The sequence below is a fragment of the Podarcis liolepis genome (genome assembly GCF_965112155.1).
Source record: "Podarcis liolepis genome assembly, chromosome: 2".
NCBI lineage: Eukaryota > Metazoa > Chordata > Lepidosauria > Squamata > Lacertidae > Podarcis > Podarcis liolepis.
This window is the reverse complement of record NC_139555.1, coordinates 10,453,908-10,478,785: the sequence shown is the minus strand read 5'-3', so window position 1 is coordinate 10,478,785 and position 24,878 is coordinate 10,453,908. Positions and strand designations below refer to the sequence as shown.

The window sequence follows — 24,878 nt, the reverse complement described above, 5'->3', positions numbered from 1 at the left end:
TTAATTTCCCGCATTGATAGCTACCTTTGTTCTCCAAGGAGCTCAAAGTGGCAGACGTGCTTCTCTCTCTACCCCCTCCTCATTTAATCCCCACAACAAGCCTGTGAGGTAGATCAGGCTGAGAGGTAGTGACATGTCCAAGGTCATCCAGAGAGCTTCATGGTTGAGTGGGGATTCGAACCCTGGTCTCCCGGGTCCCTGTGCAACACTCTAGTGTAACCACTATGCGACATGCACCTCCTTCTTTTCCCTTTTTATTTTGACTTGCTTAGCCACGCTCCCCGCTCCACTCCAGGAGGGCTGCAGGATGCACTGCACCAAGGGTTGCTGTCTTAATGAATTGCTTAGTAGCTGGCTGCTGGCAGCGGTTACAAACCCAGCTCCATCTATTATTAATCAGTTCAAAGTGACTGCTAATTAATCCCTTGGCCCCAGAGGACTTAACGAACTAATTGCCCAAAGAGTTGGCAGAAGCGGCGGCCCTCGAGGCAAGAAAAGGCAGATGGCACCACAGAAAACTCTTGTACGCTGGGGGGTAAATATTAGGGCTGGAGGCTAAATTCCAGGGAGGGTTTTGCCAATAATAATAATAATAATAATAATTTATTATTTATACCCCGCCCATCTGGCTGGGTTTCCCCAGCCACTCTGGGCGGCTTCCAAAAGAATATTAAAATACTGTGATACATCAAACATTAAAAGCTTCCCTAAACAAACTGGGGCCCTTCAGATATTTTGGACTACAACTCCCATCAGCCACCACAGCTGGGCCCAGATATTTTGGACTACAACTCCCATCAGCCACTACAGCTGGGCCCAGATATTTTGGACTACAACTCCCATCAGCCACCATGGCTGGGCCCAGATATTTTGGACTACAACTCCCATCAGCCACCACAGCTGTCCTAGTTTGTTAATGTGCCACGTATAGTTGAGGGAGTATTACTATTATTGTTATTATTATTATTATTTGAATTTATATACCGCCCTATACCCGGAGGTCTCAGGGCAGTTCACAATGTAAAACCACAAAATATATAATCAAAATTAAAAACAACAACCCAATTAACGCCCCTTGTAGCAGGCTTGCAAGGGGTGGCCGAGAAGAACAACTCAGGAAAGCAGCCTCAAGAGACAAAATGTGACAGATTCTTCTTTTACTCCTCCTGCTCTCATTAAAAAATGGAATGCAGGAGGGAGAAGACGAAACAAGGAAAGAGCTGGGGGATTTGTTACAAGCGCTGGGCAGAAGTCAAGTAAACCAGAGGGAAAATGTTCCCTTTGTGCTTCCCTGGGTGAAAAAATGGGTCAGACTCCCAAATTTATTTTATACCCTGGCACATGAGCGTAGCTGGGAGGGCAGCTGGGAGGGCAGCCCCCCCCCCAATCAAGTAAATAAATAAAAATACTTAACTGACCAATTGCGTTGCAGATAACTTGGTTCTGCTCCCCCCACATAAAGCCTGCCCCCTCCAAAAAAATAAATCCTGGCTATGGCCATGCCCTGACATCTCGGCCTAAAACCCAACAGTTTCCAGGGCAGTATTGTTCCAGTATAATACGAACAATTAAAAAAAATCATTTTTATCACTTATTTTATGTTTTTATATTGCTATTTTTATCTTGTGAACCGTCCCGAGACCTGCAGGCATAGGGCGGTATACAAATTTAATAAATAATAATAATAGCAATCACCTTACAATCGTTACAATGGCATCAAATAGGAAAAGTGCCCTAGTTAGAAGGAAACTGAGCCAATATGAGCAAGGGATTTTATTTATTTATATTATTATTATTATTATTATTATTATTATTATTATTATTATTACTATTATTATTGGGGGAGAACGCCTCATGAAATAATTTGTCTCTTTCTGCAGACAGGGCCACAGGTCTTCAGGCTCATCTTTCTGGAACCTGAAGCCTCTTCCCCACCAGACATTTAAAGTACAGTGGTGCCTCGCAAGACGAAAAGAATCCGTTCTGTGATTCTCTTTGTCTAGCGGTTTTTTCGTCTTGCGAAGCAAGCCCATTGACGGATTAGCGGATTAGCGCTATTAGCGGCTTATCTGCTGATTGGATCAGCTGATAAGCGGCTTAGCGGCTTAGAAAAAGGGGGGGGGAGGAAAAAAAACCAGCAGGAACTCGCAAGACATTGTCGTCTTGCGAAGCAAACCCATAGGAAATTCGTTTTGCGAAGCACCTCCAAAACAGAAAACTCTTTCGTCTAGCAAGTTTTCCGTCTTGCGAGGCATTCGTCTTGCGGGGCAACATTGTACTGTTATATTGCTTTATGGCTTCCTCCAAAGAATCCTGGGAACGGTAGTTTGTTAAGGCTGACAAGAGTTGTTAGAAGACCCCAGTCTGCCTGTTGGAGCTGCAATTCTCAGAGTGGCTTAATCCCTTTCCCCAGGGAACTCTGGGGAAGGAGGGCCTCTTCATGGCACTCCGCACCCTTAATGAACTACACTTCCCAGAATGCTTTGGGGGAAGCAGTGATTGTTCAAGTGGTATAATAGTGTGACGGGGTGAGCTCCCATTGCTCTGTCCCAGCCTTCTGCCAACCTAGCAGTTCAAAAGCACGCCAGTGCAAGTAGATAAATAGGTACCACTGTGGGAGGAAGGTAAACTGCGTTTCTGTGTGCTCTGGTTTCCGTCACAGTGTTCCATTGCGCCAGAAGCGGTTTAGTCATGCCGGCCACATGACCCAGAAAGCTGTCTGTGGACAAACGCCAGCTCCCTCGGCCTTAAAAGCGAGATGAGCGCTACAACCCTGTAGTTGCCTTTGACTGGATTCTACAGTCCAGGGGTCCTTTACCTTTTTACCCTAATAGTGCTTTAAATGTCTGGTGCAGATGTGGCCTGAATTTATTCTCCCCTGCTGTCCAAGGTGACCTATAGGTTGGTTGCTAGGTGGACAATGCAAGAATCAAGCCAAGTGGCCATTTCCCCCCCACGGTCAGTACAGTGTTTTTGGCAGAAAGCCCAGTAATGTATTTAGTGGGAACACAATCAGTTATATGGAAGTGAAATGGGGAGATAATCTGACACCTTTCTCTCTCTCACAGACACACACATTTTACCCTTGTCTTACACATGAAATAGCTTCTCCTCAAAACCATCACTAACTGAAAGGGAGAAACATCTGATCAGACCCAAACATCCTGTTGTTGGGGGTAGGGAGGAGGGTGTGAATGTTTAGTAACAATCTAGGTTTTATCCACACCCCCAAACTGCTTCTCCCCAGCCCCCAGCTAGTGAAATTCTACGGAGAGCCAGTGGTTTGCCAAAACACATCACCGGGAGAGGTTTCCATAGCAACAGAAGGGACATCTCTCAGCCCAACGGAAAGCCAGGCCCAAGCGACAGAGGATGGAGAGAAGCCCCCTCTTCTGCATGCTAAAAGGACACTTTATGCAGACTAATCACTCTTTCATATCTCTACCACCTTATAGAATAGCCATCAGGGGGATAAAAGGACAGATCGTTTTCTCTTTCTCCATTCTTTCAATGCATCCACGCTTAAGAACAGAGTAAAAATTGGATTCCATGTTCGTGGCTGCAGGACCGTCAGTCCAGATGGAGGCTGCAATCCTAAACATACTTTATTTAAGAACCTAAGAAGAGTCCTGCTGGGTCTTTGGCATCCTGATTTCACTGTGGCCACCCGGATGCCTATGGGAAACCTCAAGCTCACTCCTGCCCCTTTCTAGATATTGCTGGACTACAACTGCCTTTGTCTCTAACCCATAAGCACGTTGGATGAGACAGATGGGAGTTGGAGGACCACAACATCTGAAGAGCCACAGGCTTCCCAGCCTAGCCCAAGGACCTTCAACCTAACATGCCCCATGTGGGTGCCTGGACTGCAGAGGCAGCTCTCTTTCTTGCAGAAATTCATACCTACAAACCTCAGCAAGATACCTCAACTCTTGGAAGGTGAACTTGTGGATGCCTCCCAAAGTCCTGCCCAGCTCTTCACGTGGGTTCATGAGTACCTCAGGCCAGAATGTACTAGAATAGTTTTGCTTAACCGGCCCACTCCCATTTCCGCGGTATTTGACAAAGGATAACCCAGCTGAGAGGATGCGGGTGGCGCTGTAGGTTAAACCACAGAGCCTAGGACTTGCCGATCAGAAGGTCGGTGGTTCGAATCCCCGTGACGGGGTGAGCTCCTTTTGCTCAGTCCCTGCTCCTGCCAACCCAGCAATTCGAAAGCACGTCAAAGTGCAAGTACATAAATAGGTACCACTCCGGCGGGAAGGTAAACGGCGTTTCTGTGCGCTGCTCTGGTTCGCCAGAAGCGGCTTAGTCATGCTGGCCACATGACCCGGAAGCTGTACGCCGGCTCCCTCGGTCAGGGGTCCCTTTAGCTTTACCCAGCAGAGGTCTATACACATGCGTACGCATGCACACACACACACACACACACACGCTTGAAACTGCTTTCAAATCACAAAACATAAAACCAGAAGAGGTAGCAGTACAGTCAGTCGTCAGGACAGATTCACTGCACAAAATGAATTGACTTTCAAGTTTATCACCATACACCTAGCCCATGTCAACCTGCCGGCAACAGAACACAGGTCATGTTAGTGGCCAGTCTACAAAGACTGGCTCCAACAAGTCTCCCAGCATTGGAGTGACCAGGCACTCTATTTACGCACTCAGCAATTGAAAGGATAACATTTTGAAAGCCAATAGAGCTTGTTGGGCTTTAACCCTTCACCGCTGCTGTGCTCCTGGGATTTCAGGTGGAAGACATTCCTAGTCCTACCTGAATATGCCAGAGGTTGAACCTGAGACCTTCTGCTTGCAACCCAGAGGCTCAACCACTGAAGACAAGCAGGCCCTGGGACAGCAGCTCCACAGTAGACTGCTGCGTACGTTGTGTGTGTCAAACTGGTATACAACCAATGTTAAACCCATCCAGGTGACCAGTTCAGCATTCTAGCACATCCACACTGGGGCTAGGAAGGCCAACTCAAGGTTGCCTTGCCTCTTCCAATGTGTAAAAGGACTTGCTGCATTGTGCATTAAACGTTCCTTTATGCTTTCATTGCATCACCATTATAATCTTAAAATACAGATAGGTAGCCGTGTTGGTCTGCCATAGTCAAAATAAAAAAATTGCAACTCATTACCAAACTTAAAACCATAGAGAGACCTGGTCTGAACAAAGACATTGGATTCTTATCTCATTATACATGACTAAGCCATTTCTCACCTTCTCACCCCTTGCCTTTTCCTGTAAGACCTATTACAGTCGTTAAGAGTCGTCAACAGGCTCATCTCAGCTATCTGCCAATCTCCCATTCCCACCACCCTTCTGAGTAATACCCCTCCCCACCTTCTCACTATATAGAAGGATCTGGCAACTTCTGTTTCAGTGTATCTGAAGAAGTGTGCATGCACACGAAAGCTCATACCAAGAACTAACTTAGTTGGTCTTTAAGGTGCTACTGGAAGGAATTTTTTTATTTTAATCTTAAAATAGTTTTCATTTAACTTCTTATGCATGACTTAGAGAAGTCCTTTTATGGGTTGAAAGGTACCGTATTTTTTGCACCATAACACTCACTTTTTTCCTCCTAGAAAGTAAGGGGAAATGTCTGTGCGTGTTATGGAGCGAATGCCTGTGGGTGGCGGGGGGGGGATCTGCTGCAGTCGTGAGCAGAGGATCCATGGTTCCCCTCCCTTCCCTCCTTCGTGGTTACAAAGCATGGATCCACATGAATCCTCAGGATTTTTGCATTGGGCTACTCCAAACTCACCGTCAGATCACATGTCTGTGGCCACAGCATGAACCACAAAAATCATATATCCACTATTTCGTTTAGAATATTTGTTTTCTTGTTTTCCTCCTCTAAAAACTACGTGCGTGTTATGGTCTGGTGCGTGTTATAGAGCGAAAAATACGGTAAATAACTAAGCCAAGTTCCTTGCATTCACCCTGGAAAGCCAATGAGCACATAGCAAAGGTTGCTCCCCAATAGCTTCCAGGGGTCAGTGGAACCAGACACACCCTGTCCTTGCATATCGCAGGGCCCAGGATCAGATGTCCCAAAGCAGCACATTCAATCCCATTTTATAGTTTTACAGGGCCAGTGCAAGGAATAAGCAGCTATTGGCAGTGGATAGGCTTACTCAGGGAGCTTGTGCTGCACACTACAGGTGTGGCAAGTAGCTGTGATCAAAAGGGATCTCTTAGTAATCCGGGGATCTAGAAAAAAAACCCAGCTCTCTAGAATTAAAGGGACTAACATACACTGTTTTCTGGCCACCGTCCCTGTTGCTAGGACCAGAAGCAACTGTGAAGAAGGAACAAGGGTTGCAGAGACAGAACTAATTTTGATTCTCACGGGACCCCCCAAAAGCAGGTCTCTAGGAGGGAGGGAGATAGAGTGGTGGAGCTTCTTTCTCCCCCAACTAAGCAACGATGAGCATGGAAAAGGGGGAGGGGGAGTTACAGTGCAGCTGAAGGCATGCCTCCTCAGACGTCTGCGGATCAATGGGACTTACTTCCATGTAAGTGCGTATAGGTTGCAGCCTTGCAACAGACGCACAAGCCTTGCACCCTTGATCCACCCAGCTCACCACTGTCGACTCTGACCCGCAACGGCTCTCCGGGGTATTTTTTGCTTTAGGAGAGGGGGGCGGCATTCCCTGCCCTGGAGAAGCCGGGGGTCTAACCTGAGACCACCTGCATGCCTGGCAGTCGGCGCTCCCCGACGCTGAGCTAGGCTCCTCCAGAGGGATTACAGGAGATAAGAGGGGAGTGATGGGAGCCGATTGGGAAGGCTATGGGGACTGGAAATACCAAAGGGGTGTGGGGGGCACGAAGAGGAATAGGGTGCCGCCTCTGAGCATCTCCGATTGGGAGCTACAAGGTTAAGGGGGGGCGGGGGATGAATTAGGATGCTGAGATGGGCGGCGTGGGAAACCCTGGAGCATGCAGGAAATTGCTCGGCGTTACCTTTTTTTTGCACCCTCCAGATGCACCGATTGGGAGAGGGTGGAAATCAGCCAGCAACTCCGGCTACGCTCTTTCTTCACGATGCCTCTGCGCGGTCATCGAGGAGCCACAGCGCTTCTGCCCTGGGCTACCCGAGCCGGCCTCCGGGTTCGCCCATTGGCTGAGAGGTCGCAACTCCTCTCCCGATTGGTGCGCTTGCTCCTCCCAAAAAAGCATGCAGGCGCTGAAGCGGCCGAGCCCGGGCAGGGGGCGTGGCTACGGCTGCTTTGCCCGCTTGTCTGGAGATGACGCGCTGCCTGGGGGGTGGGGGGGGGGCGAGGGGCTGGTTTGGGGATTGCAAGCCAGCATGCACGCAAGGCCCCTCGATCTTTGCGCCTGGGCTGCTGTAGCTTTGTTGGTGTTTAGTCGTTTAGTCGTGTCCGACTCTTCGTGACCCCATGGACCAGAGCACGCCAGGCACTTCTGTCTTCCACTGCCTCCCGCAGTTTGGTCAAACTCATCCTGGTAGCTTCGAGAACACTGTCCAACCATCTCGTCCTCTGTCGTCCCCTTCTCCTTGTGCCCTCCATCTTTCCCAACATCAGGGTCTTTTCCAGGGAGTCTTCTCTTCTCATGAGGTGGCCAAAGTCTTGGAGCCTCAGCTTCAGGATCTGTCCTTCCAGTGAGCGCTCAGGGCTGATTTCCTTCAGAATGGAGAGGTTTGATCTTCTTGCAGTCCATGGGACTCTCAAGAGTCTCCTCCAGCACCATAATTCAAAAGCATCAATTCTTCGGCGATCAGCCTTCTTTATGGTCCAGCTCTCACTTCCATACATCACTACTGGGAAAACCATGGCTTGAACTATACGGACCTTTGTTGGCAAGGTGATGTCTCTGCTTTTTAAGATGCTGTCTAGATTTGTCATTGCTTTTCTCCCAAGAAGCAGACGTCTTTTAATTTCGTGGCTGCTGTCACCATCTGCAGTGATCATGGAGCCCAAGAAAGTAAAATCTATCACTGCCTCTACTTCTTCCCCTTCTATTTGCCAGGAGGTGATGGGACCAGTGGCCATTATCTTCCTTTTTTTGATGTTGAGCTTCAAACCATATTTTACGCTCTCCTCTTTCACCCTCATTAAAAGGTTCTTTAATTCCTCCTCACTTTCTGCCATCAATGTGTGCTTAATTTTCCACACAAGGCTTCTCCATTATGGCTTTATATTTGTTAAATAAAGCATGACGCAGTTTAATATGTCATGTGTTGTTGTTATTCAATAATAATAACAACAGATGATACATAATACAACAGAATTCAAAGAGGGTGTACTTTCTTTTCCCCATGACGGTATGCTCCCTCATTTTGCTCTCTCTCTCTTAAAGTAAAAGCTCATTTTATTACAACAGAAACGAAACAAAGATTTAGATAACCTTCTTCCTGTTGTACATGGTTGTAAGAGTTTTACAATTTCGCTTCTAAGTTTGCAATCTGCAGGCCAAGAAACCATATACCGTATTTTTCGCTCTATAACACGCACCTGACCATAACACGCACATCGTTTTTAGAGGAGGAAAACAAGGGAAAAAATATTCTGAATGAAACAGTGGACGTATCATTTTTGTGCTTCATGCTGTGGCCACAGACATGTGATCTGATGGTGAATTTGGGGTGACCCAATGCAAAAATCCTGAGAATCCCTGTGGATCCATGCTTTGTAACCACGTTTTTGCACCATTGCAGCCCCAGGCAACAGTGGGTGCGTGATTTTGGGGGGGGGGGCAGGCTGTAGCCATGGACATGCTATGTGCTCTGATGGTGAATTTTGGCTGACCCAATGCAAAGATCCTGAGGATCCATGTGGATCCATGCTTTGTAACCACGTTTTTGCACCATTGCAGCCCCAGGCAACAATGGGTGTGTGATTTTGGGGGGGCAGGCTGTAGCCATGGACATGCTGTGTGCTCTGATGGTGAATTTGGGGTGACCCAATGCAAAGATCCTGAGGATCCATGTGGATCCATGCTTTGTAACCACATTTTAAGTGGGGAGGGAAGGGAAAACACAGAAGGCTAAGAATGCAGGAGAGGGCTATAACGTGAGGAAAGGAAGGCAAAAGTTTCCCCCCACCCACCCACACAAGCCAGCCACTGTTTAAGGATTTCATCTTTTTAAATGGAAGAAAGCATATTTGAATGCTGTGTGTCTCCAAAAACAAAAAGCAGGAAGTCAAATCAGAATTTTAAGCCGAACCTGTAATCTCTCTTCCCTTTACAAACATTGTTCCCTCCGGAGCAGGGACAGGATAGAGCGACGCTCTGCTTTCCTCTCTTCTTGCCTGGAGGGGAGGGGCTTTCCCTGCTCTTTGTTCGGACGCTCTGCTTTCCTCTCTACTTGCCTGGAGGGGAGGGGCTTTCCCTGCTCTTTGTTCCGTTTGAGCAAACACAGCAACGAAACAGAGCAGGGTGGGCAGTAAGACCCTGAGGCAGAATGAAGGAAAGCAGCAGCTTCCTGTCTCACGGAGCTCCCTTCTCCCTGAAGCGCGGTTTGATTTTTGCCTTATTTTTCGGCTCCAGGGACCACACATTCGCTGCATAACACGCACAGACATTTCCCCTTCCTTTTTAGGAGAAAAAATCTGCGTGTTATAGAGCGAAAAATACGGTAAATCCTTCCTTATAGATCCCAAAAGTCTCTGCTCCTAACTCTCTCCTACTTCAACCTGACCAGGAAGATAATTTCCATTTTTAAAAAGCAAAACATGCATACTTTAGACCAGGGGTCACCAAACTTTTCAGCAGGGGGCCGGTCCACTGTCCCTCAAACCTTGTGGGGGGCGGGACTATATATTTGGGGGTGGGGAATGAACGAATTCCTATGCCCCACAAATAACCCAGAGATGCATTTTAAATAAAAGCACACTTTCTACTCATGTAAAAACACGCTGATTCCCAGACCATTCGTGGATCGGATTTAGAAGGCAATTGGGCCAGATCTGGCCCCCGGGCCTTCGTTTGCCTACCCATGCTCTATGGTACATTCCAAAGTGCCTCAGGACAGATTCTCAGGGCTCCTACTCTTTTTCATGACCTGTCTAAAACCACAAGATTCCCTTAACTTCAGTATCAGGCTCAATCCACAGTGAACTGGGGGGGGGGCATGTTTCGTTCTTGCATTTACATCCTGCCATTTCTCCAAAGAGATCAAGGTCACGCATCACACCATTTTATCCTCTCAACTACACTGTATACAGTACACTGTGGCTGCAATCCATACCACACATTGAAAGCACATGACTTTCCCCAAAGAATCCTAGTTTGCCTCTCACAGATCTACCATTCCCAGCACCCTAAACCAGGCACCCCCAGCCTTTGGCCCTCCAGATGTTATGGACTACAATTCCCATCATCCCTGACAACTGGTCCTGTCAGCTAGGGATCATAGGAGTTGTAGGCCAGGGGTCAGAAAGGTTTACCTTTCCTGAGACGGTTCACTCCAATGGAGATCCCTTCGTGGGTTGGATCACACGCATGCGATTTCTGGCGTCTGCGCAAACACGATTTCCGGCACCGCAGAAGCGAGTTCCTGTGCTGGTTTAGCGCAGCGCACAGGGACTCGCCGAACAGGTGGCTCAGTTCGGGGTTGGCTCGTGGGCTGGTTAAATGACCCCCATGGGCTGCTTGTGGCCCATGGGCCTTAGGTTGCTTACCCCTGTTGTAGGCCAAAACATCTGGAGGGCCGCAGGTTGGGGGTGCCTGCCCTAAACTAACTTTGTTGTTGTTTAGTCGTTTAGTTGTGTCCGACTCTTCGTGACCCCCTGGACCTGAGCACGCCAGGCACTCCTATCTTCCACTGCCTCCCGCAGTTTGGTCAAACTCATGCTGGTAGCTTCTGTTGACTTTGAAGGCCACTCCATTTCTTTTACGGGATTCTTGCCCACAGTAGTAGATATGATGGTCATCCAAGCTGAATTCGCCCATTCCCGTCCATTTTAGTTCACTGATGCCCAGGATGTCAATATTTATTCTTGCCATCTCATTTTTGACCACATCCAACTTACCAAGGTTCATGGTTCTTACATTCCAGGTTCCTATGCAATATTTTTCTTTATAGCATTGGACTTTCCTTTCGCTTCCAGGCATATCCACACCTGAGCAACCTTTCGCTTCCAGGCATATCCACAACTGAGCAACCTTTGGCCCAGCCGCTTCATCAGCTCTGAATCTACTTGTACTTGTCCTCCGCTCTTCCTCAGTAGCATGTTGGACGCCTTCCGACCTGAGGGGCTCATCTTCCAGCGTCATAACTTTTAGATGCCTGTTGTCTTTGTCCATGGAGTTTTCTTGGCAGGGATACTGGAGTGGCTTGCCGGTTCCAGTTCCCATAATTCATTGGGAGAAGTCATGTGCTTTAAATGTATGGGGTGGAATTCAACATGGCACTAAGTGGGACGGATGTGTGGGGTCCGCTTGCACAATGGGACTTGTCCCATATCCCATATCCTCCCCCTGCATGCCCCTCAGGCCTCCTAAACCTGTTCTGTGGTTTCCCTCAATCTCCCCAGAGCAGATTTAGGGGGCACAGAGGTGTGCAGGGGAGAAGTCCCATTGCACCAGTGAACCTCAGTGTGCTCATGCAACAACTTATTTGAATCTCACTCGTGATGTCTTTGCAGCCACTGGGAGACAGCAAACAGGCTGACAGATAAGCGACTCTCGCAAGTTCACTCAGTGAGTTTCACAGCTGAGTGGAAATTCGAACCCTGGTCCTAATCCAACACTCTCGTAACAACTACTGCATACTTCCAACATTTCTCAGATGAAAACTGGGACATTGTGTTCTACAACTGGAAGCTTCTCCCATGTTTGATCTCCCTCACACATGCAAGGGAAGGGATCGCGTACAACACCTTCAACAGATAAATGGGATGAAATAAAATTTTAGCTGTAAGTTGCCTTGAGTCCCTGTCAGGGGGAAAAGGCAGGATATAGTAATATTAATAATAATGGAAACTGTGAGAATGACCAGGAACATACCAAAGAGTAAACTCAGTGGATCTTAGTTTTGAGTAAAAATGCTTAGGATTGCAGTGTAAGTCTGTACAGTGGTACCTCGGGTTAAGAACTTAATTTGTTCTGGAGGTCTGTTCTTAACCTGAAACTGTTCTTAACCTGAAGACCACTTTAGCTAATGGGGCCTCCCGCTGCTGTTGCGCCGCCACCGCGTGATTTCTTTTCTCATCCTGAAGCAAAGTTCTTAACCCGAGGTACTATTTCTGGGTTAGCGGAGTCTGTAACCTGAAGTGTATGTAACCTGAAGTGTCTGTAACCCGAGTTACCACTGTACAGTCTTTACCCAGTTATCTGGGAGTAAGCTCCATTGAATATAGTGGGATTTACTTCTGAGTAGACATATAAGGGCTTGCAGTGTAAGGCTCAGTTTACAATAAAGGAATAAACCCTAAAAGAAAATGGCTTGCTGCTGAAGCATTGCAAATAAAATCTTTTAAATGGATTGGTGACATTTTCCTTCAAAATTACGTATAGGAAGGGCTTCGTATGCCAGCTTCACCTTTCCTTTACAGTGGTGCCTCGCAAGACGAAAAGAATCCGTTCTGTGATTCTCTTCGTCTAGCGGATTTTTTGTCTTGCGAAGCAAGTCCATTGACGGATTAGCGGATTAGCGCTATTAGCGGCTTTTAGCGGCTTATCTGCTGATCGGATCAGCTGATAAGCGGCTTAGCGGCTTAGAAAAAGGGGGGAGGGAAAAAAAAAAAGCAGGAACTCGCAAGACATTGTCGTCTTGCGAAGCAAGCCCATAGGAAATTCGTTTTGCGAAGCACCTCCAAAACGGAAAACTCTTTCGTCTAGCGAGTTTTCTGTCTTGCGAGGCATTCGTCTTGCGGGGCACCACTGTATTTGGTGCATTTTATTTTCAGTATGAAGGACGCGGGTGGTGCTGTGGGTTAAACCACAGAGCCTAGGGCTTGCCGATCAGAAGGCTGGTGGTTCAAATCCCCACAACGGGGTGAGCTCCCGTTGCTCAGTCCCTGCTCCTGCCAACCTAGCTGTTCGAAAGCACGTCAAAGTGCAAGTAGATAAATAGGCACTGCTCTGGCGGGAAGGTAAACTGTGTTTCCGTGCGCTGCTCTGGTTCGCCAGAAGTGGCTTAGTCATGTGGCCACATGACCCGGAAGCTGTACGCCGGCTCCCTTGCCCAATAAAGCAAGATGAGTGCCGCAACCCCAGAGTCGTCTGCGACTGGACCTAATGGTCAGGGGTCCCTTTACCTTATTTTCAGTGTAATCAGGACTCCGTTTTTACACCACACATACACACACAACCCCACACAGAGCAAAGGCCCCTGTTTCCAAAGAGAATGTGTGTGCATGTTTCTGATCTCTCCACCACTTTTGATTGTTCTCAGAGACATGGAAGGGAGGAAAAATGAAAACCAGGACATTCTGGGATCAAATCAGTAACTTGGATGGCTTCTGTCCCTGGAAAATCAGGACACTTGAACCAGGGTGCAAAAGGGAAATCAAATGAAAATGCTTCGTTGGCTGAGTCTGTGGCAACATTTGCTTTGAGATGCCTGAATTCAGAGATCTCTGCTTCCAGGGTTTCAGGCCTATAGAATGAGGAACTTTATCCTGGAGAGCAATGACGCAGAAAAAGGAAGCAGATATTTTATGGAACAAGTATGACATCAATATATTTGCTAAGTGTGGCAAGAAAAACTAGCTTTTCAGCTAGTTCAGGTACAGAGAACAAATAGCACAAGAATTTTCATCTCCTTCCCCCGCCTCAACAAACAGGGAAAAGGGGACATCTTAGGACTTGTAAAACTAAACAGTTACTCAAGAGTTAGAACAGAAGTAGCTTTAAGCACAGGGAAAGGATCTTTACATCTCATTATTTTGAGCTAGCATTGAAAGATATGGGACTGATATGTAATGGATGAACTTACCAAAGCAAACAATTTTCTTCAAGGTAAAGCCAAAACACAAATATTTTCTAGGTTGCTCTGTATCTATTATTGTAAACAAAAATTGCCCTTTTCCCTTATGGGGTATCCAAGAGCCCCATATAGAGTCCTTACATAGGTTCCCTATTGGTAGGAGAGAATAACAGAGGCCAACCAGAGAATATTGAGAAGCAAAGCAGCTAGTAAGCTTGATCTTTATTGAACTGTTGCAACAGGGTGCTCCCCTCACCCGCAGGACGTTTTGGAACTTGAACGCCGTAAACCCAGAAGTAATTACTTCGGTTTTCGAACGCGCCTTGGAAGTTGAACCAGAAACGCGACTTCCGTATTGAGTTTTCCGTTTTGAGTTTTCCGTTTTGAGTTTTCGGTTTACAAACGTTTTGGAACTCGAACGGTCTTCCGGAACGGATTACGTTCGAAAACTGAGGTACCACCGTATATCCTTTTTGTTTGCTAAGTGACATTATATGTTGCTATGCATTCGTGAAAACTTCTCAGTATTGACGAAGAGTTTTAAAAAAAGGAGTTAGGGCAACATGAGCTAGAAAGAGCATGGGAGGGTAGAGAAGAGAAGAGAAAGATAATGTTTTTGTTGCCATGGGAACAGCCAAAAATACACATGAGCCTTGAGCCTTATTCACTTATTTACTCCACACATAAGAGGAGCCTGCTGTTTCAGGCCAGTGCTCCATCTACTGCAGCATCGTCTTCTCACAGTGGCCAACAATATGCCTGTGGGAAGCCCTCAAGCATAGTGTTGCCATACATTGAGGAATTTCCAGACATTCCCTCTTTTGGGAGTCCCGCAGTTTCTTTTTTTTTAATTATTTTTTTATTCAAAATTATAATAAGACATATTATCCAAAAACATATCATCCTTGTCCCCCCCCATTTTTCCTCCCTCCCCCTCCCCCCTCCCCGACTTCCCTCAGTTCCAGTCTTTGGTTTCTCTAAAAATGCTGTTTTCTGCATGTTACACAGTTGTATAGATCCTCAAACTATTTAGCTGATTATTATCAATAAAAAAGTTTGTGAATGTTTATTCAAAACCTGCCAAGGAGTCCAGTTCGCTTTGTTGCATCTTCAGATACTTTGTAAAGGGTTCCCATTCATCCTTAAAGTCACAGTTATCCTTGTCCCGTAGCTTGTATGTCAGTTTTGCCAGTTCTGCATAGTCCGTCAATTTTTCTTGCCATGATTCTTTAGTTGGGGTTTCTTCAGTCTTCCATCCTTGTGCTACCAGAACTCTCGCGGCTGTTGTCGCATACATGAAGATGTTTTTCAACTTTTCTGGCAGGTCTACAATCCCCAACAAAAATGCCTCGGGTTTTTTAACAAATGTTAAATGGAACATTTTCTTCAATTCGTTGTATATCATTTCCCAATTTTTTTTAATTACCTTACAATCCCACCCCATATGATAAAATGTCCCCTCCTTTTCCTTACACTTCCAACATATATTTGAACTATATATTCGCTCCGGCAGCACATATACTAAAAAAAAATTTGGAACGATACAGAGAAGATTTGCATGGAAGTCTTGCGGTTTCCATCAACTGGCATTCAGAATCATACTGCCTCCAACAGTGACGGACAGGCAGGGTGAGGAGGTGCGATATATTGCCAGCTGAAAAAGTTTGAAACTGGTATCGCAGCTGAACTTCAATTTAAATGTCGGCCGGCTCTAGTGGCAACTCCAACAAACGCACTTAAATTCCTGATACTATTTGATCTACTTTCTGGGAAGAGTACGTATTTGCCAAATATAGTGAGGTTGGTGCTGTGAGCTTTTACTGAATCCAGAAACTATGCGGCCAACAAGCAGGGTTCAGGAAGCTGGCTGCTCACAAAGAAAATATTAGCAGTACTGGTAGCTCTTGTATATTAAATTATTTTACACCCAGGTCCAGGGGAGTCTGTGGCACCAAGCCACCTGTCCCAGGTGTGTCATTTAATAATTTATAGATCCAGGAAATAGGATATGAGAAATTGATGGGGAAAGAAAACAGGCCATGGGTCATACTTTACTGGTTTTAGAACCATTTCCTGCTTCTTCTTAAGACAAGAAACAGCCATACCCACCCAAATCATTGAGTTAAACAAATCTCCCCCCCTTTATATATTTTTATTGATTTTAACATATAAATGTACCACAAAACTTATCACTTATACAATCTTTTTAGATTTCCATCAGCACCTCTGATGATCCATCGTTTTAACCACTTCTTATGCATTTCTTAACTTTATATTGCCTTTACATCTCTTAACAAATCATCCTTCCCCTTCTCCATTTTTGCAATACTTCCAGTAATACTCCTCACAAAACTTCTTGCAAACCTACATACGTTGTCTGATCTTCACAAATACTTTTCAAGTAGTCTGTAAATTTACTCCAGTCTTCCGTGAATTTCTGGTCCCGCCGGTTTCGAATCCTTCCTGTTAGTGAGTTAAACAAATCTTAATTGGCAGCATAAGTTGCACGGCTATGCTAGGCCAGATCGGGTGATGCTTCCTATCCAATTGGGATCATCACAAAGAGCACAGCATGAGCAGACCTCCCAACTCCAGCGACAGAGCACACAACTGTCCTGATTTTCCCAAGACATTCCAGAATTACAGAAACCATCCCACCTTCTGATTAGATTCCAGAATATCCCGTTTCCCCTCTCCAGTGCTGCCGCACCCAAGCTCAGCAGTGAGGACGAACTTGCAGCGGGTGCTGTTGCTTGCAGTGGTGCCCTGATTACACAACTGGTTTCCGCAAGAGTGCGACACCAAACTATGTGCATCCCGATTTTGTTCAACGGAATATTGGAGGGTTTGCACAGGCTCTGCCTCTGCTTATCCCTACTGGAATGGAAAGCTGTGGCTGTTCCACTATCTATTAAACCCAACATATACAGGCTGTAATGTATGTATTATCAATTAAATATCTACCATGTGGTCCTTTTAAGAGAAACAGGTATGACCCAGGAAACCAGCTCCTAGAGAGGCAACTCAGAGGTGTGGCCTGGTTGGCGAACTTAGTTTGTGCAGGTTTAATTTAACATTAGACTACAATACAGCTTAATTTACTTTTCGCTCAGCTTGTAGTGTGCTTATACAAAACAGCAGAAAAGAAGACCCAGGCCAGAATTGCACACTTAAGTTATTTGATCAGTAAAACTGTACTTCACAATTTTGACCTACATGTGCTAGACGTAATTCACAGAGGCCATATGCAGGTATCTCAAGGTTCTGTGGAGAGAACAGCTGTCACGATTATGCCATGCCACAACTGAATGATTAAAATTAATACCATATTACAGTGGTACCTCGGGTTAAGAACTTAATTCATTCCGGAGGTCCGTTCTTAACCTGAAACTGTTCTTAACCTGAAGCACCACTTTAGCTAATGGGGCCTCCTGCTGCGCCGCTAGAGCACGATTTCTGTTCTCATCCTGAAGCAAAGTTCTTAACCCAAGGTACTATTTCTGGGTTAGCGGAGTGTGTAACCTCCTGTATAACCTGTGTCTGTAACCCACTGTACTATTATTAATATATTTTCATTATCTCTGACGCAAGGGAATTCTTGGGAGATGTGAAACAGCTATAGCAAACAGGCCTGGAGCCCAATGATCCCTGTTTTGAAGAGAAACCCCTCCTTCAATATATAAGAAAATGGTAGCAACCCAAGCCAAACAATATAGTGTAAACTTTCCCAGACCTTGAGCAGGGTGACTCATCTTGTGAGGTCCCATGTCGGGAACATGTAGAGTCCTGTTTGCTACAGGTGCTCCGCCGCTCCTAATAATTCCCTTGCATCAGACATAATGAAAATATATTATGAATTGTAATATTGTACTTATTTTGATGATTCCGGAGTACCGCTTGCATGTGCTGTATGTCTTTTAATAGCAGTTAAAGGTAAAGGGACCGCTGACCATTAGGTCCAGTCATGGCTGACTCTGGGGTTGTGGCGCTCATCTCACTTTATTGGCCGAGGGAGCCGGCGTACAGCTTTCGGGTCATGTGGCCAGCATGACTAAGTCGCTTCTGGTGAACCAGAGCAGCGCACGGAAACGCCGTTTACCTTCTTGCCGGAGCGGTATCTATTTATCTACTTGCACTCGGACGGGCTTTCATACTGCTACGTTGGCAGGAGCAGGGACTGAGCAATGGGAGCTCACCCCGTCATGGGGATTCGAACTGCCGACCTTCTGATCGGCAAGTCCTAAGCTCTGTGGTTTAACCCACAGCGCCACCCGCGTCCCTCTTAATAGCGGGTACATTGTGACAAAAACATTCATTGCAGTTTGCTTGCCATGTACTGTGTCTTTGTCAAAAAGGTAAAGCACCACTGGATGGTTAACTCCAGTCAAAGGCGGCTACAGTCGTACATCGGAAGTCGAACGGAATCTGTTCCGGAAGTCTGTTGGACTTCCGAAACATTCGGAAACCAAGGCATGGCTTCCAATTGGTTTCTGATTGCGCAGGTGCACCGGAAACAATAGTGGAAGCTGCGCTGGACGTTTACTTCCAAAAAAAGTTCAAAAACCGAACACTCACTTCCGGTTTTCGATCGTGCAGGAGCCAGAACGTTTGACTTCCAAGGCATTCAGCAGCCGAGGTACGACTGTATGGGGTTGTGGCACTCATCTCGCTTTCAGGCCGAGGGAGCCGGCGTTTGTCCACAGACAGCTTTCCAGGTCATGTGGCCAGCATGACTAAACTGCTTCTGGCGCAACAGAACACCATGGCAGAAACCAGAGCACCCGGAAACGTCGTTTGGACCACAGCGCAACCCGCCACCCATTGAGCCTCTTGGGCTTGCTAATCAGGAGGTTGGTGGTTCGAATCCCCGCAACGGAGTGAGCTCCTGTTGCTCTGTCCCAGCTCCTGCCATCCTAGCAGTTTGAAAGCACACCAGTGCAAGTAGATAAATAGATAAATAGATACCACTGTGGTGGGAAGGTAAACAGCGTTTCTGTGCACTCTGGTTTCCGTCATGGTGTTCCATTGCACCAGAAGCAGTTTAGTCATGCGGCCCACATGACCCGGGAAGCTGTCTGTGGACAAACACCGGCTCCTTCAGCCTGAAAGTGAGATGAGTACCGCAACACCATAGTCGCCTTTGACTGGACTTAACTGTCCAGGGGTCCTTTACCTTTTACTTGTGTCTTTCTATGCTGGCCTGTTTTTTCCTGTTGGTGTATGTTCCTATACAGTGGGTTCCTTATTTTTCTGCTTACAGCTGAATGATTGGGCCAAAGGTGTCACCTGACACATTCTCTCACCCCACCCCACTCTGATTCTCAACATGATACACCAGAATTATTATTATTCATTAAATTTGTTAGCTGCTTTTTCTTGCCATGCCAACTCAAAGCAACTTTCAACCAAATTCAAACAGAATCATCTGGGAATTGCAATTACTTTAGTGAGTGAGTAAAGGCTTCTATCATAATTGTTCAGGGATGCACAATGAGGTTTACGTACACTATAGGCAATTCTCAATTGATCTTTAAATTCAACTCAGCCCTCAGAGCAGCAAGGCTTTGACAATGACAAAGCCCCCAGGCCATGGAAACAGCACAGCATTGACTGGGACACAAGCCACATTTAAATCTCCATTCCATCGATTAATAATGTTGGAAATAGAAGCTTTCTTCCAAAGCTGAGGCAAAAGCCAGCCTAACACCCCTACAAACTGTTTTTGAATTTTACATTTGCTGCTTCAGATGAAAAACTGGTCTGCCTGGAGACTTACAATTTTATTTGTTGTTCAGCATCTTTGGAAATATTAAGAATGATGGACCCAAACCAAATCTAGACAAGAATTTCAGAATAAGCTTAATAATAATAGTCATGGGCTCTACTTAGAACGGAACACAAATCATAGAATTGGAAGGGAGCAAAAGGATAATCTAGGCCAGGCATGGCTGAACTTGGTCCTCCAGCTGTTTTGGGACTACAACTCCCATCATCCCTAGCTAACAGGACCAGTGGTCAGTGATGATGGGAACTGTAGTCCCAAAACAGTTGGAGGGCCAAGTTTGGCTATGCTTGATCTAGTCCAACCCCCTGCAATGCAAGAACCTTTTGCCCACCTTGGGGCTCAAACCCACAACCCTGAGATTGAGTCTCGTGCTTTACCAACAAAGCTATGCTGGACTACGCTGAACATCTAGGAGGGTTTTACATGTACCCCTGTGGGGTTGGCCAGGTTTTCATACTATACAGTACCTTCTTTAAGATGTGGACTGGTAAACAGTAAGCAAGCTAGAAGTCTGCTGTTTTAAGCCCCATTTTTTCACAAAGCAAGAATCTTTTCTCAAATTGTAGTCTAATGTCTGTCTCCGCTGCTGTTCTCCAACTACAGTACAGTGGTACCTCGGGTTACAGACGCTTCAGGTTACAGACTCCGCTAACCCAGAAATAGTGCTTCAGGTTAAGAACTTTGCTTCAGGATGAGAACAGAAATTGTGCTCCGGCGGCGCGGCGGCAGCAGGAGGCCCCATTAGCTAAAGTGGTGCTTCAGGTTAAGAACAGTTTCAGGTTAAGTACGGGCCTCCGGAACGAATTAAGTACTTAACTTGAGGTATCACTGTACTGGCTTTCCAAAAGGTCAGCACATGCAGAGATGTCTATGTTCTCCTGAATCAATGTTACATACTTTTCTCTTTTATTGGGGAAACCCAGCCAGATGGGCAGGGTATTATTATTATTATTATTATTATTATTATTATTATTATTATTACAGCAGTAGTTCAGATGTTCACTGCTATGATGTTTATAATGTACATGCCAGGAACAAGAGACACTGCATTGTTTTCCCCCTTTCCTCCCTTTCTTTAGATTTTTCTCTCTTCTTTCTTGCCATGTGCTTGATGCTGCTTTTTCTTTTTTTTTAAAGATATTTATTGAAGTTTTACAAATTATATCACACAAAACAATACACAAACACAAACAAAAAAAAGAACAAGTATAATTTCAGAACCTTATTTTCTTAAAACTTACTTCACCGACCTCCTCATACCTCCCCTTTCTGCATTCCCAGTTTAAATATTTAGTTCAGCAAATCCTCACCCTTAATTTTATCTAATTGTCAACCTTTCTTTTCTTTTAACTTAATCTTTACAGCTGTACTCCATTTGATTTTTAAAGCCGCCTCATTCTAACACACATTGATTTTGCAATATTTCTTAAGATAGTTCTTAAATTTCTTCCAATCTTCTTCTGCCGTCTCTCTTCCCTGGTCTCAGATTCTGCCAGTCATTTCTGCCAATCCCATGTAGTCAATCACCTTCATCTGCCATTCTTCCAAGGTGGGTAGGTCTTGTGTCTTCCAATACTTTGTGATGAGTATTCTTGCTGCTGTTGTAGCATACATAAAGAATGTTCTGTCTTTCTTTGGTACCAATTGGCCGACAATGCCCAGGAGAAAGGCCTCTGGTTTCTTAAAGAAGGTATATTTAAATACCTTTTTCATTTCATTATATATCATTTTCCAGAAAGCCTTAATCCTTGGGCACGTCCACCAAAGGTGAAAGAATGTACCTTCAGTTTCTTTACATTTCCAACATTTATTATCAGGTTGATGCTGCTTTTTCATGATGTCACTGTTTAAAAACCAAACACTTGATTTTTAAATTTATATTTTAGTATCAAAGCAAAGGCATATGTTTCCCCCTACTTTATCATGGAAGGATCTTAGGATTACTGGCAGAATCCGAGACCAGGGTGAAGAGTCGGTGGAAGAAGATTGGAAGAAATTTAAAGACTATCTACAGAAATACTGCAAAATTAATGAATGTTAGAATGATGTCAGAATGAAATTAAGTGGTTCTAGCAGCAATGTCATAAAGCTGTATGAAAAAAATGGCTGTTAATAGGTGAGAATTTAAAGCTATAATATATTAAGTTAAAGGACTAAGACAAAAATAAAGAGGGAAAGGAATTGCTGAATTAACCAATTGAACAAGAATACAAAAAAGGGAGGTGAGAGGAGGTCAGGGAAGCAAGGAAATGAAATGTAAGATACGGAAGGATAAATTTGTTTCTAAGTGTGTTTTTTTATATATATTTTTTCTATACTTTGCATTTTGTATGTTTTTTTCTTCTTTCTTTTTTTCTTTATATTTTTCATTGTCTTTTATGTAATTTTTTGTTCTTGAAATCTTAATAAATATTATTTTTTTAAAAAGGATCTTAGGATTAAATGGCATTCTATCAACTTTTAAATCAACAAGTTTTAGAAGTTTAAACCTTGGGCCCAGAAACCTTCTCTGAAGCAGGGGAAGAGCAGCGGAAAAGAATTAAGCAGGTAATGTACTGAGATTATCAGATCAGGATCAGGGTGATCATGACTCTGTGTCATTAAGAGCCCTTCCAGCGACTTTGCATCCCTGACTGCTCTCTCTTAAGTAACTCTTACTAACACAATCTTGCTGCAGCCAGTCCAAAAGGCTATCTCAGGTTGCAGAATCGTTCCGAGAATTGTGCCTGGATAGCTGTTCGATACAAAACTGAGACTCTCCAACAACTTCCACTGCTATCTCCTGTGCAAATTTTAGGAATGCAAGAAAGGATAAGTAATGAAAAAGCCATCTCACCAACAGGGGGGTCTCCTCTACAATTTTCCTCATTTACACCACTTCTTTCTAGTCACCCGCTCTCAAATTTATTTGACAAATCCAAATCAGCATGTGCAACCAACCTTCATATGCTATTTATGGCAAAGGAGTTCCCTCTGCTGGCTGATCCAGAAATAATCCTCAAATTTACTAACTGAAAAGCATTAAGTCCGTCTCATTTCCTGTACTGGAATTTCCCAGTTGCTGAGTTGGGCTGCATCTTCTTTTGTTGTTGTTGTTTAGTTGTTTAGTCGTGTCCGACTCTTCATGACCCCCTGGACCAGAGCACGCCAGGCACTCCTGTCTTCCACTGCCTCCCGCAATTTGGTCAAACTCAAGCTGGTAGCTTCGAGAACACTGTCCAACCATCTCGTCCTCTGCCATCCCCTTCTCCTTGTGCCCTCCATCTTTCCCAACATCAGGGTCTTTTCCAGGGAGTCTTCTCTTCTCATGAGGTGGCCAAAGTATTGGAGCCTCAGCTTCAGGATCTGTCCTTCCAATGAGCACTCAGGGCTGATTTCCTTAAGAATGGATAGGTTGGATCTTCTTCTTTAGCAGCTTCTCAATCTGCCACCCTGTCTTCTTCCTACCCTGTTCTGGCTGCTGTTCCTTATCTCCTTTGTGTGAGGCTTTGTCGGGATCCAGTTTGTAAATAAGCTTGTTGAAGGAAGGAGCCTGGATAGCTTAAGCAGCCAGTGGTGGCCAAACCCGGCCCTCCAGATGTTTTGGGACTACAACTCCCATCATCCCTAGCTAACAGAATCAGTGGTCAGGGATGATGGGAATTGTAGTCCCAAAACATCTGGGGGGGGGGCTGAGTTAGGCCACCACTGCTGGTTAGAGCATGGTGCTGATAATGCCAAGGTTGCAGGTTCGATCCCTGTATGGGACAGCAGCATATATTCGGTTGGGTTATATGATAATCAGGTTCCCTTCTAACTCTACAATTCTAAGATTTCCCCATTAGACTTGCTTTTGATCAAACTCAACTTTTAACTCTTTCCAATCAATGGAAATTCTGAGCTGCACCCTTTTGAGATTTCACCAGATGCTGTTCATGGAGCTTCAGACCTATTTCCCCCAATCATAAGGACTAAAACCTTCCTTCAGAATTGAATAAACATTCACTAATTTATTATTGGCAACATATAGGCAGATAACTTAAGGATTTTTACAATTTTATAATATGCAGAGAATAACATGTGCTGAAAAACCAGAGAGAGGAGCTGAGGGAAGTCCGGGGGGGAGGGGGGTTTCTTGGGGAGGGGGAAATGGGGGGGGGAATGAGGATGATATGTTTTTGATAAATTGTTATGCTGAAATTCTGAATAAAAATTTAAAAAACCCAAAACCTTCCTTTAAAAAAGCCTGTAAGTTCATTAATTGTTTTTAGTATACATAGGTAAAAAAAAGGTAAAGGTAGAGGACCTCTGGACAGTTAAATCCGGTCAAAGGCGACTATGGGGTTGCGGCGCTCATCTCGCTTTCAGGCCGAGGGAGCCGGTGTTTGTCCAAATACAGCTTTCCAGGTAATGTGGCCAGCAGGACTAAACTGCTTCTGGCACAACAGGACACCATGACAGAAACCAGAGCACACCAAAATGCCATTTACCTTTCTGCCACAGCGGTACCTATTTATTTACTTGCACTGGTGTGCTTTCGAACTGCTAGGTTGGCAGGAGCTGGGACAGAGCAACGGGAGCTCACCCTGTCACGGGGATTCAAACTGCCGACCTTCTGATCAGCAAGCCCAAGAGGCTCAGTGGTTGAGACCACAGCGCCACCTGTGTCCCTTTTTAGTATACATACACATGGCTGTACCAGTCAAAATTATGACAGCTATATATATTGTACCAATTGAAGTTTCTTGATAATCTTCCATGGCAGTGTTGCCAGATACAACGATCAGCACTAACCTGGGTCTTGGTCCAATTCATTCACGACTTGAAGGAGAATGCCAGGAAGGTAAGGTGAGTGTCACATGGAACTGTTATCTGGCTAGTATATGGAAACTCCTGGTTCAGAGATGGTATGGCTCTGAATATCATTGCCAAGGAACAGCAAAGGAAGGTGACTGTTGCTAACCCACCCAGCTTGGGACTTTCTGAGAGGCATCTGATTGGCCGCTGCAGAGGCATTGTCTGGCCTTTGTGATGCAAACTCCCATAAGTGGCTGTTGCCTTGAGGCCAGAGATAGCACAGCTGGTAAAACATGAGACTCAAAATATCAGGGTTGTGGGTTTGAGTCCAAGGTTGGGCAAAAGATTCCTGCATTGCAGGGGATTGGGACTAGATGACCCTAGTGGTCTCTTCCAACTCTACAATT

General features: G+C 45.3%; 1 protein-coding gene across 2 annotated transcripts in view; it reads right to left on the bottom strand.

Moving 5' to 3' along the window:
- LOC310700542 (glycoprotein-N-acetylgalactosamine 3-beta-galactosyltransferase 1-A-like) overlaps positions 1-24,676 on the bottom strand; it is a 42,265-nt gene extending 17,589 nt beyond the window's left edge. The window contains exon 1 of one of the 2 annotated variants that reach the window (XM_083490382.1): positions 24,407-24,676. The gene's annotated coding sequence lies outside the window, so the exon portion shown is untranslated. Of the gene's footprint in view, positions 1-6,976; positions 7,188-24,406 lie in introns of those variants that run through there. The other variant, XM_083490383.1, reaches the window with a different exon arrangement.
- Between the last annotated feature and the right edge of the window lie 202 nt (positions 24,677-24,878).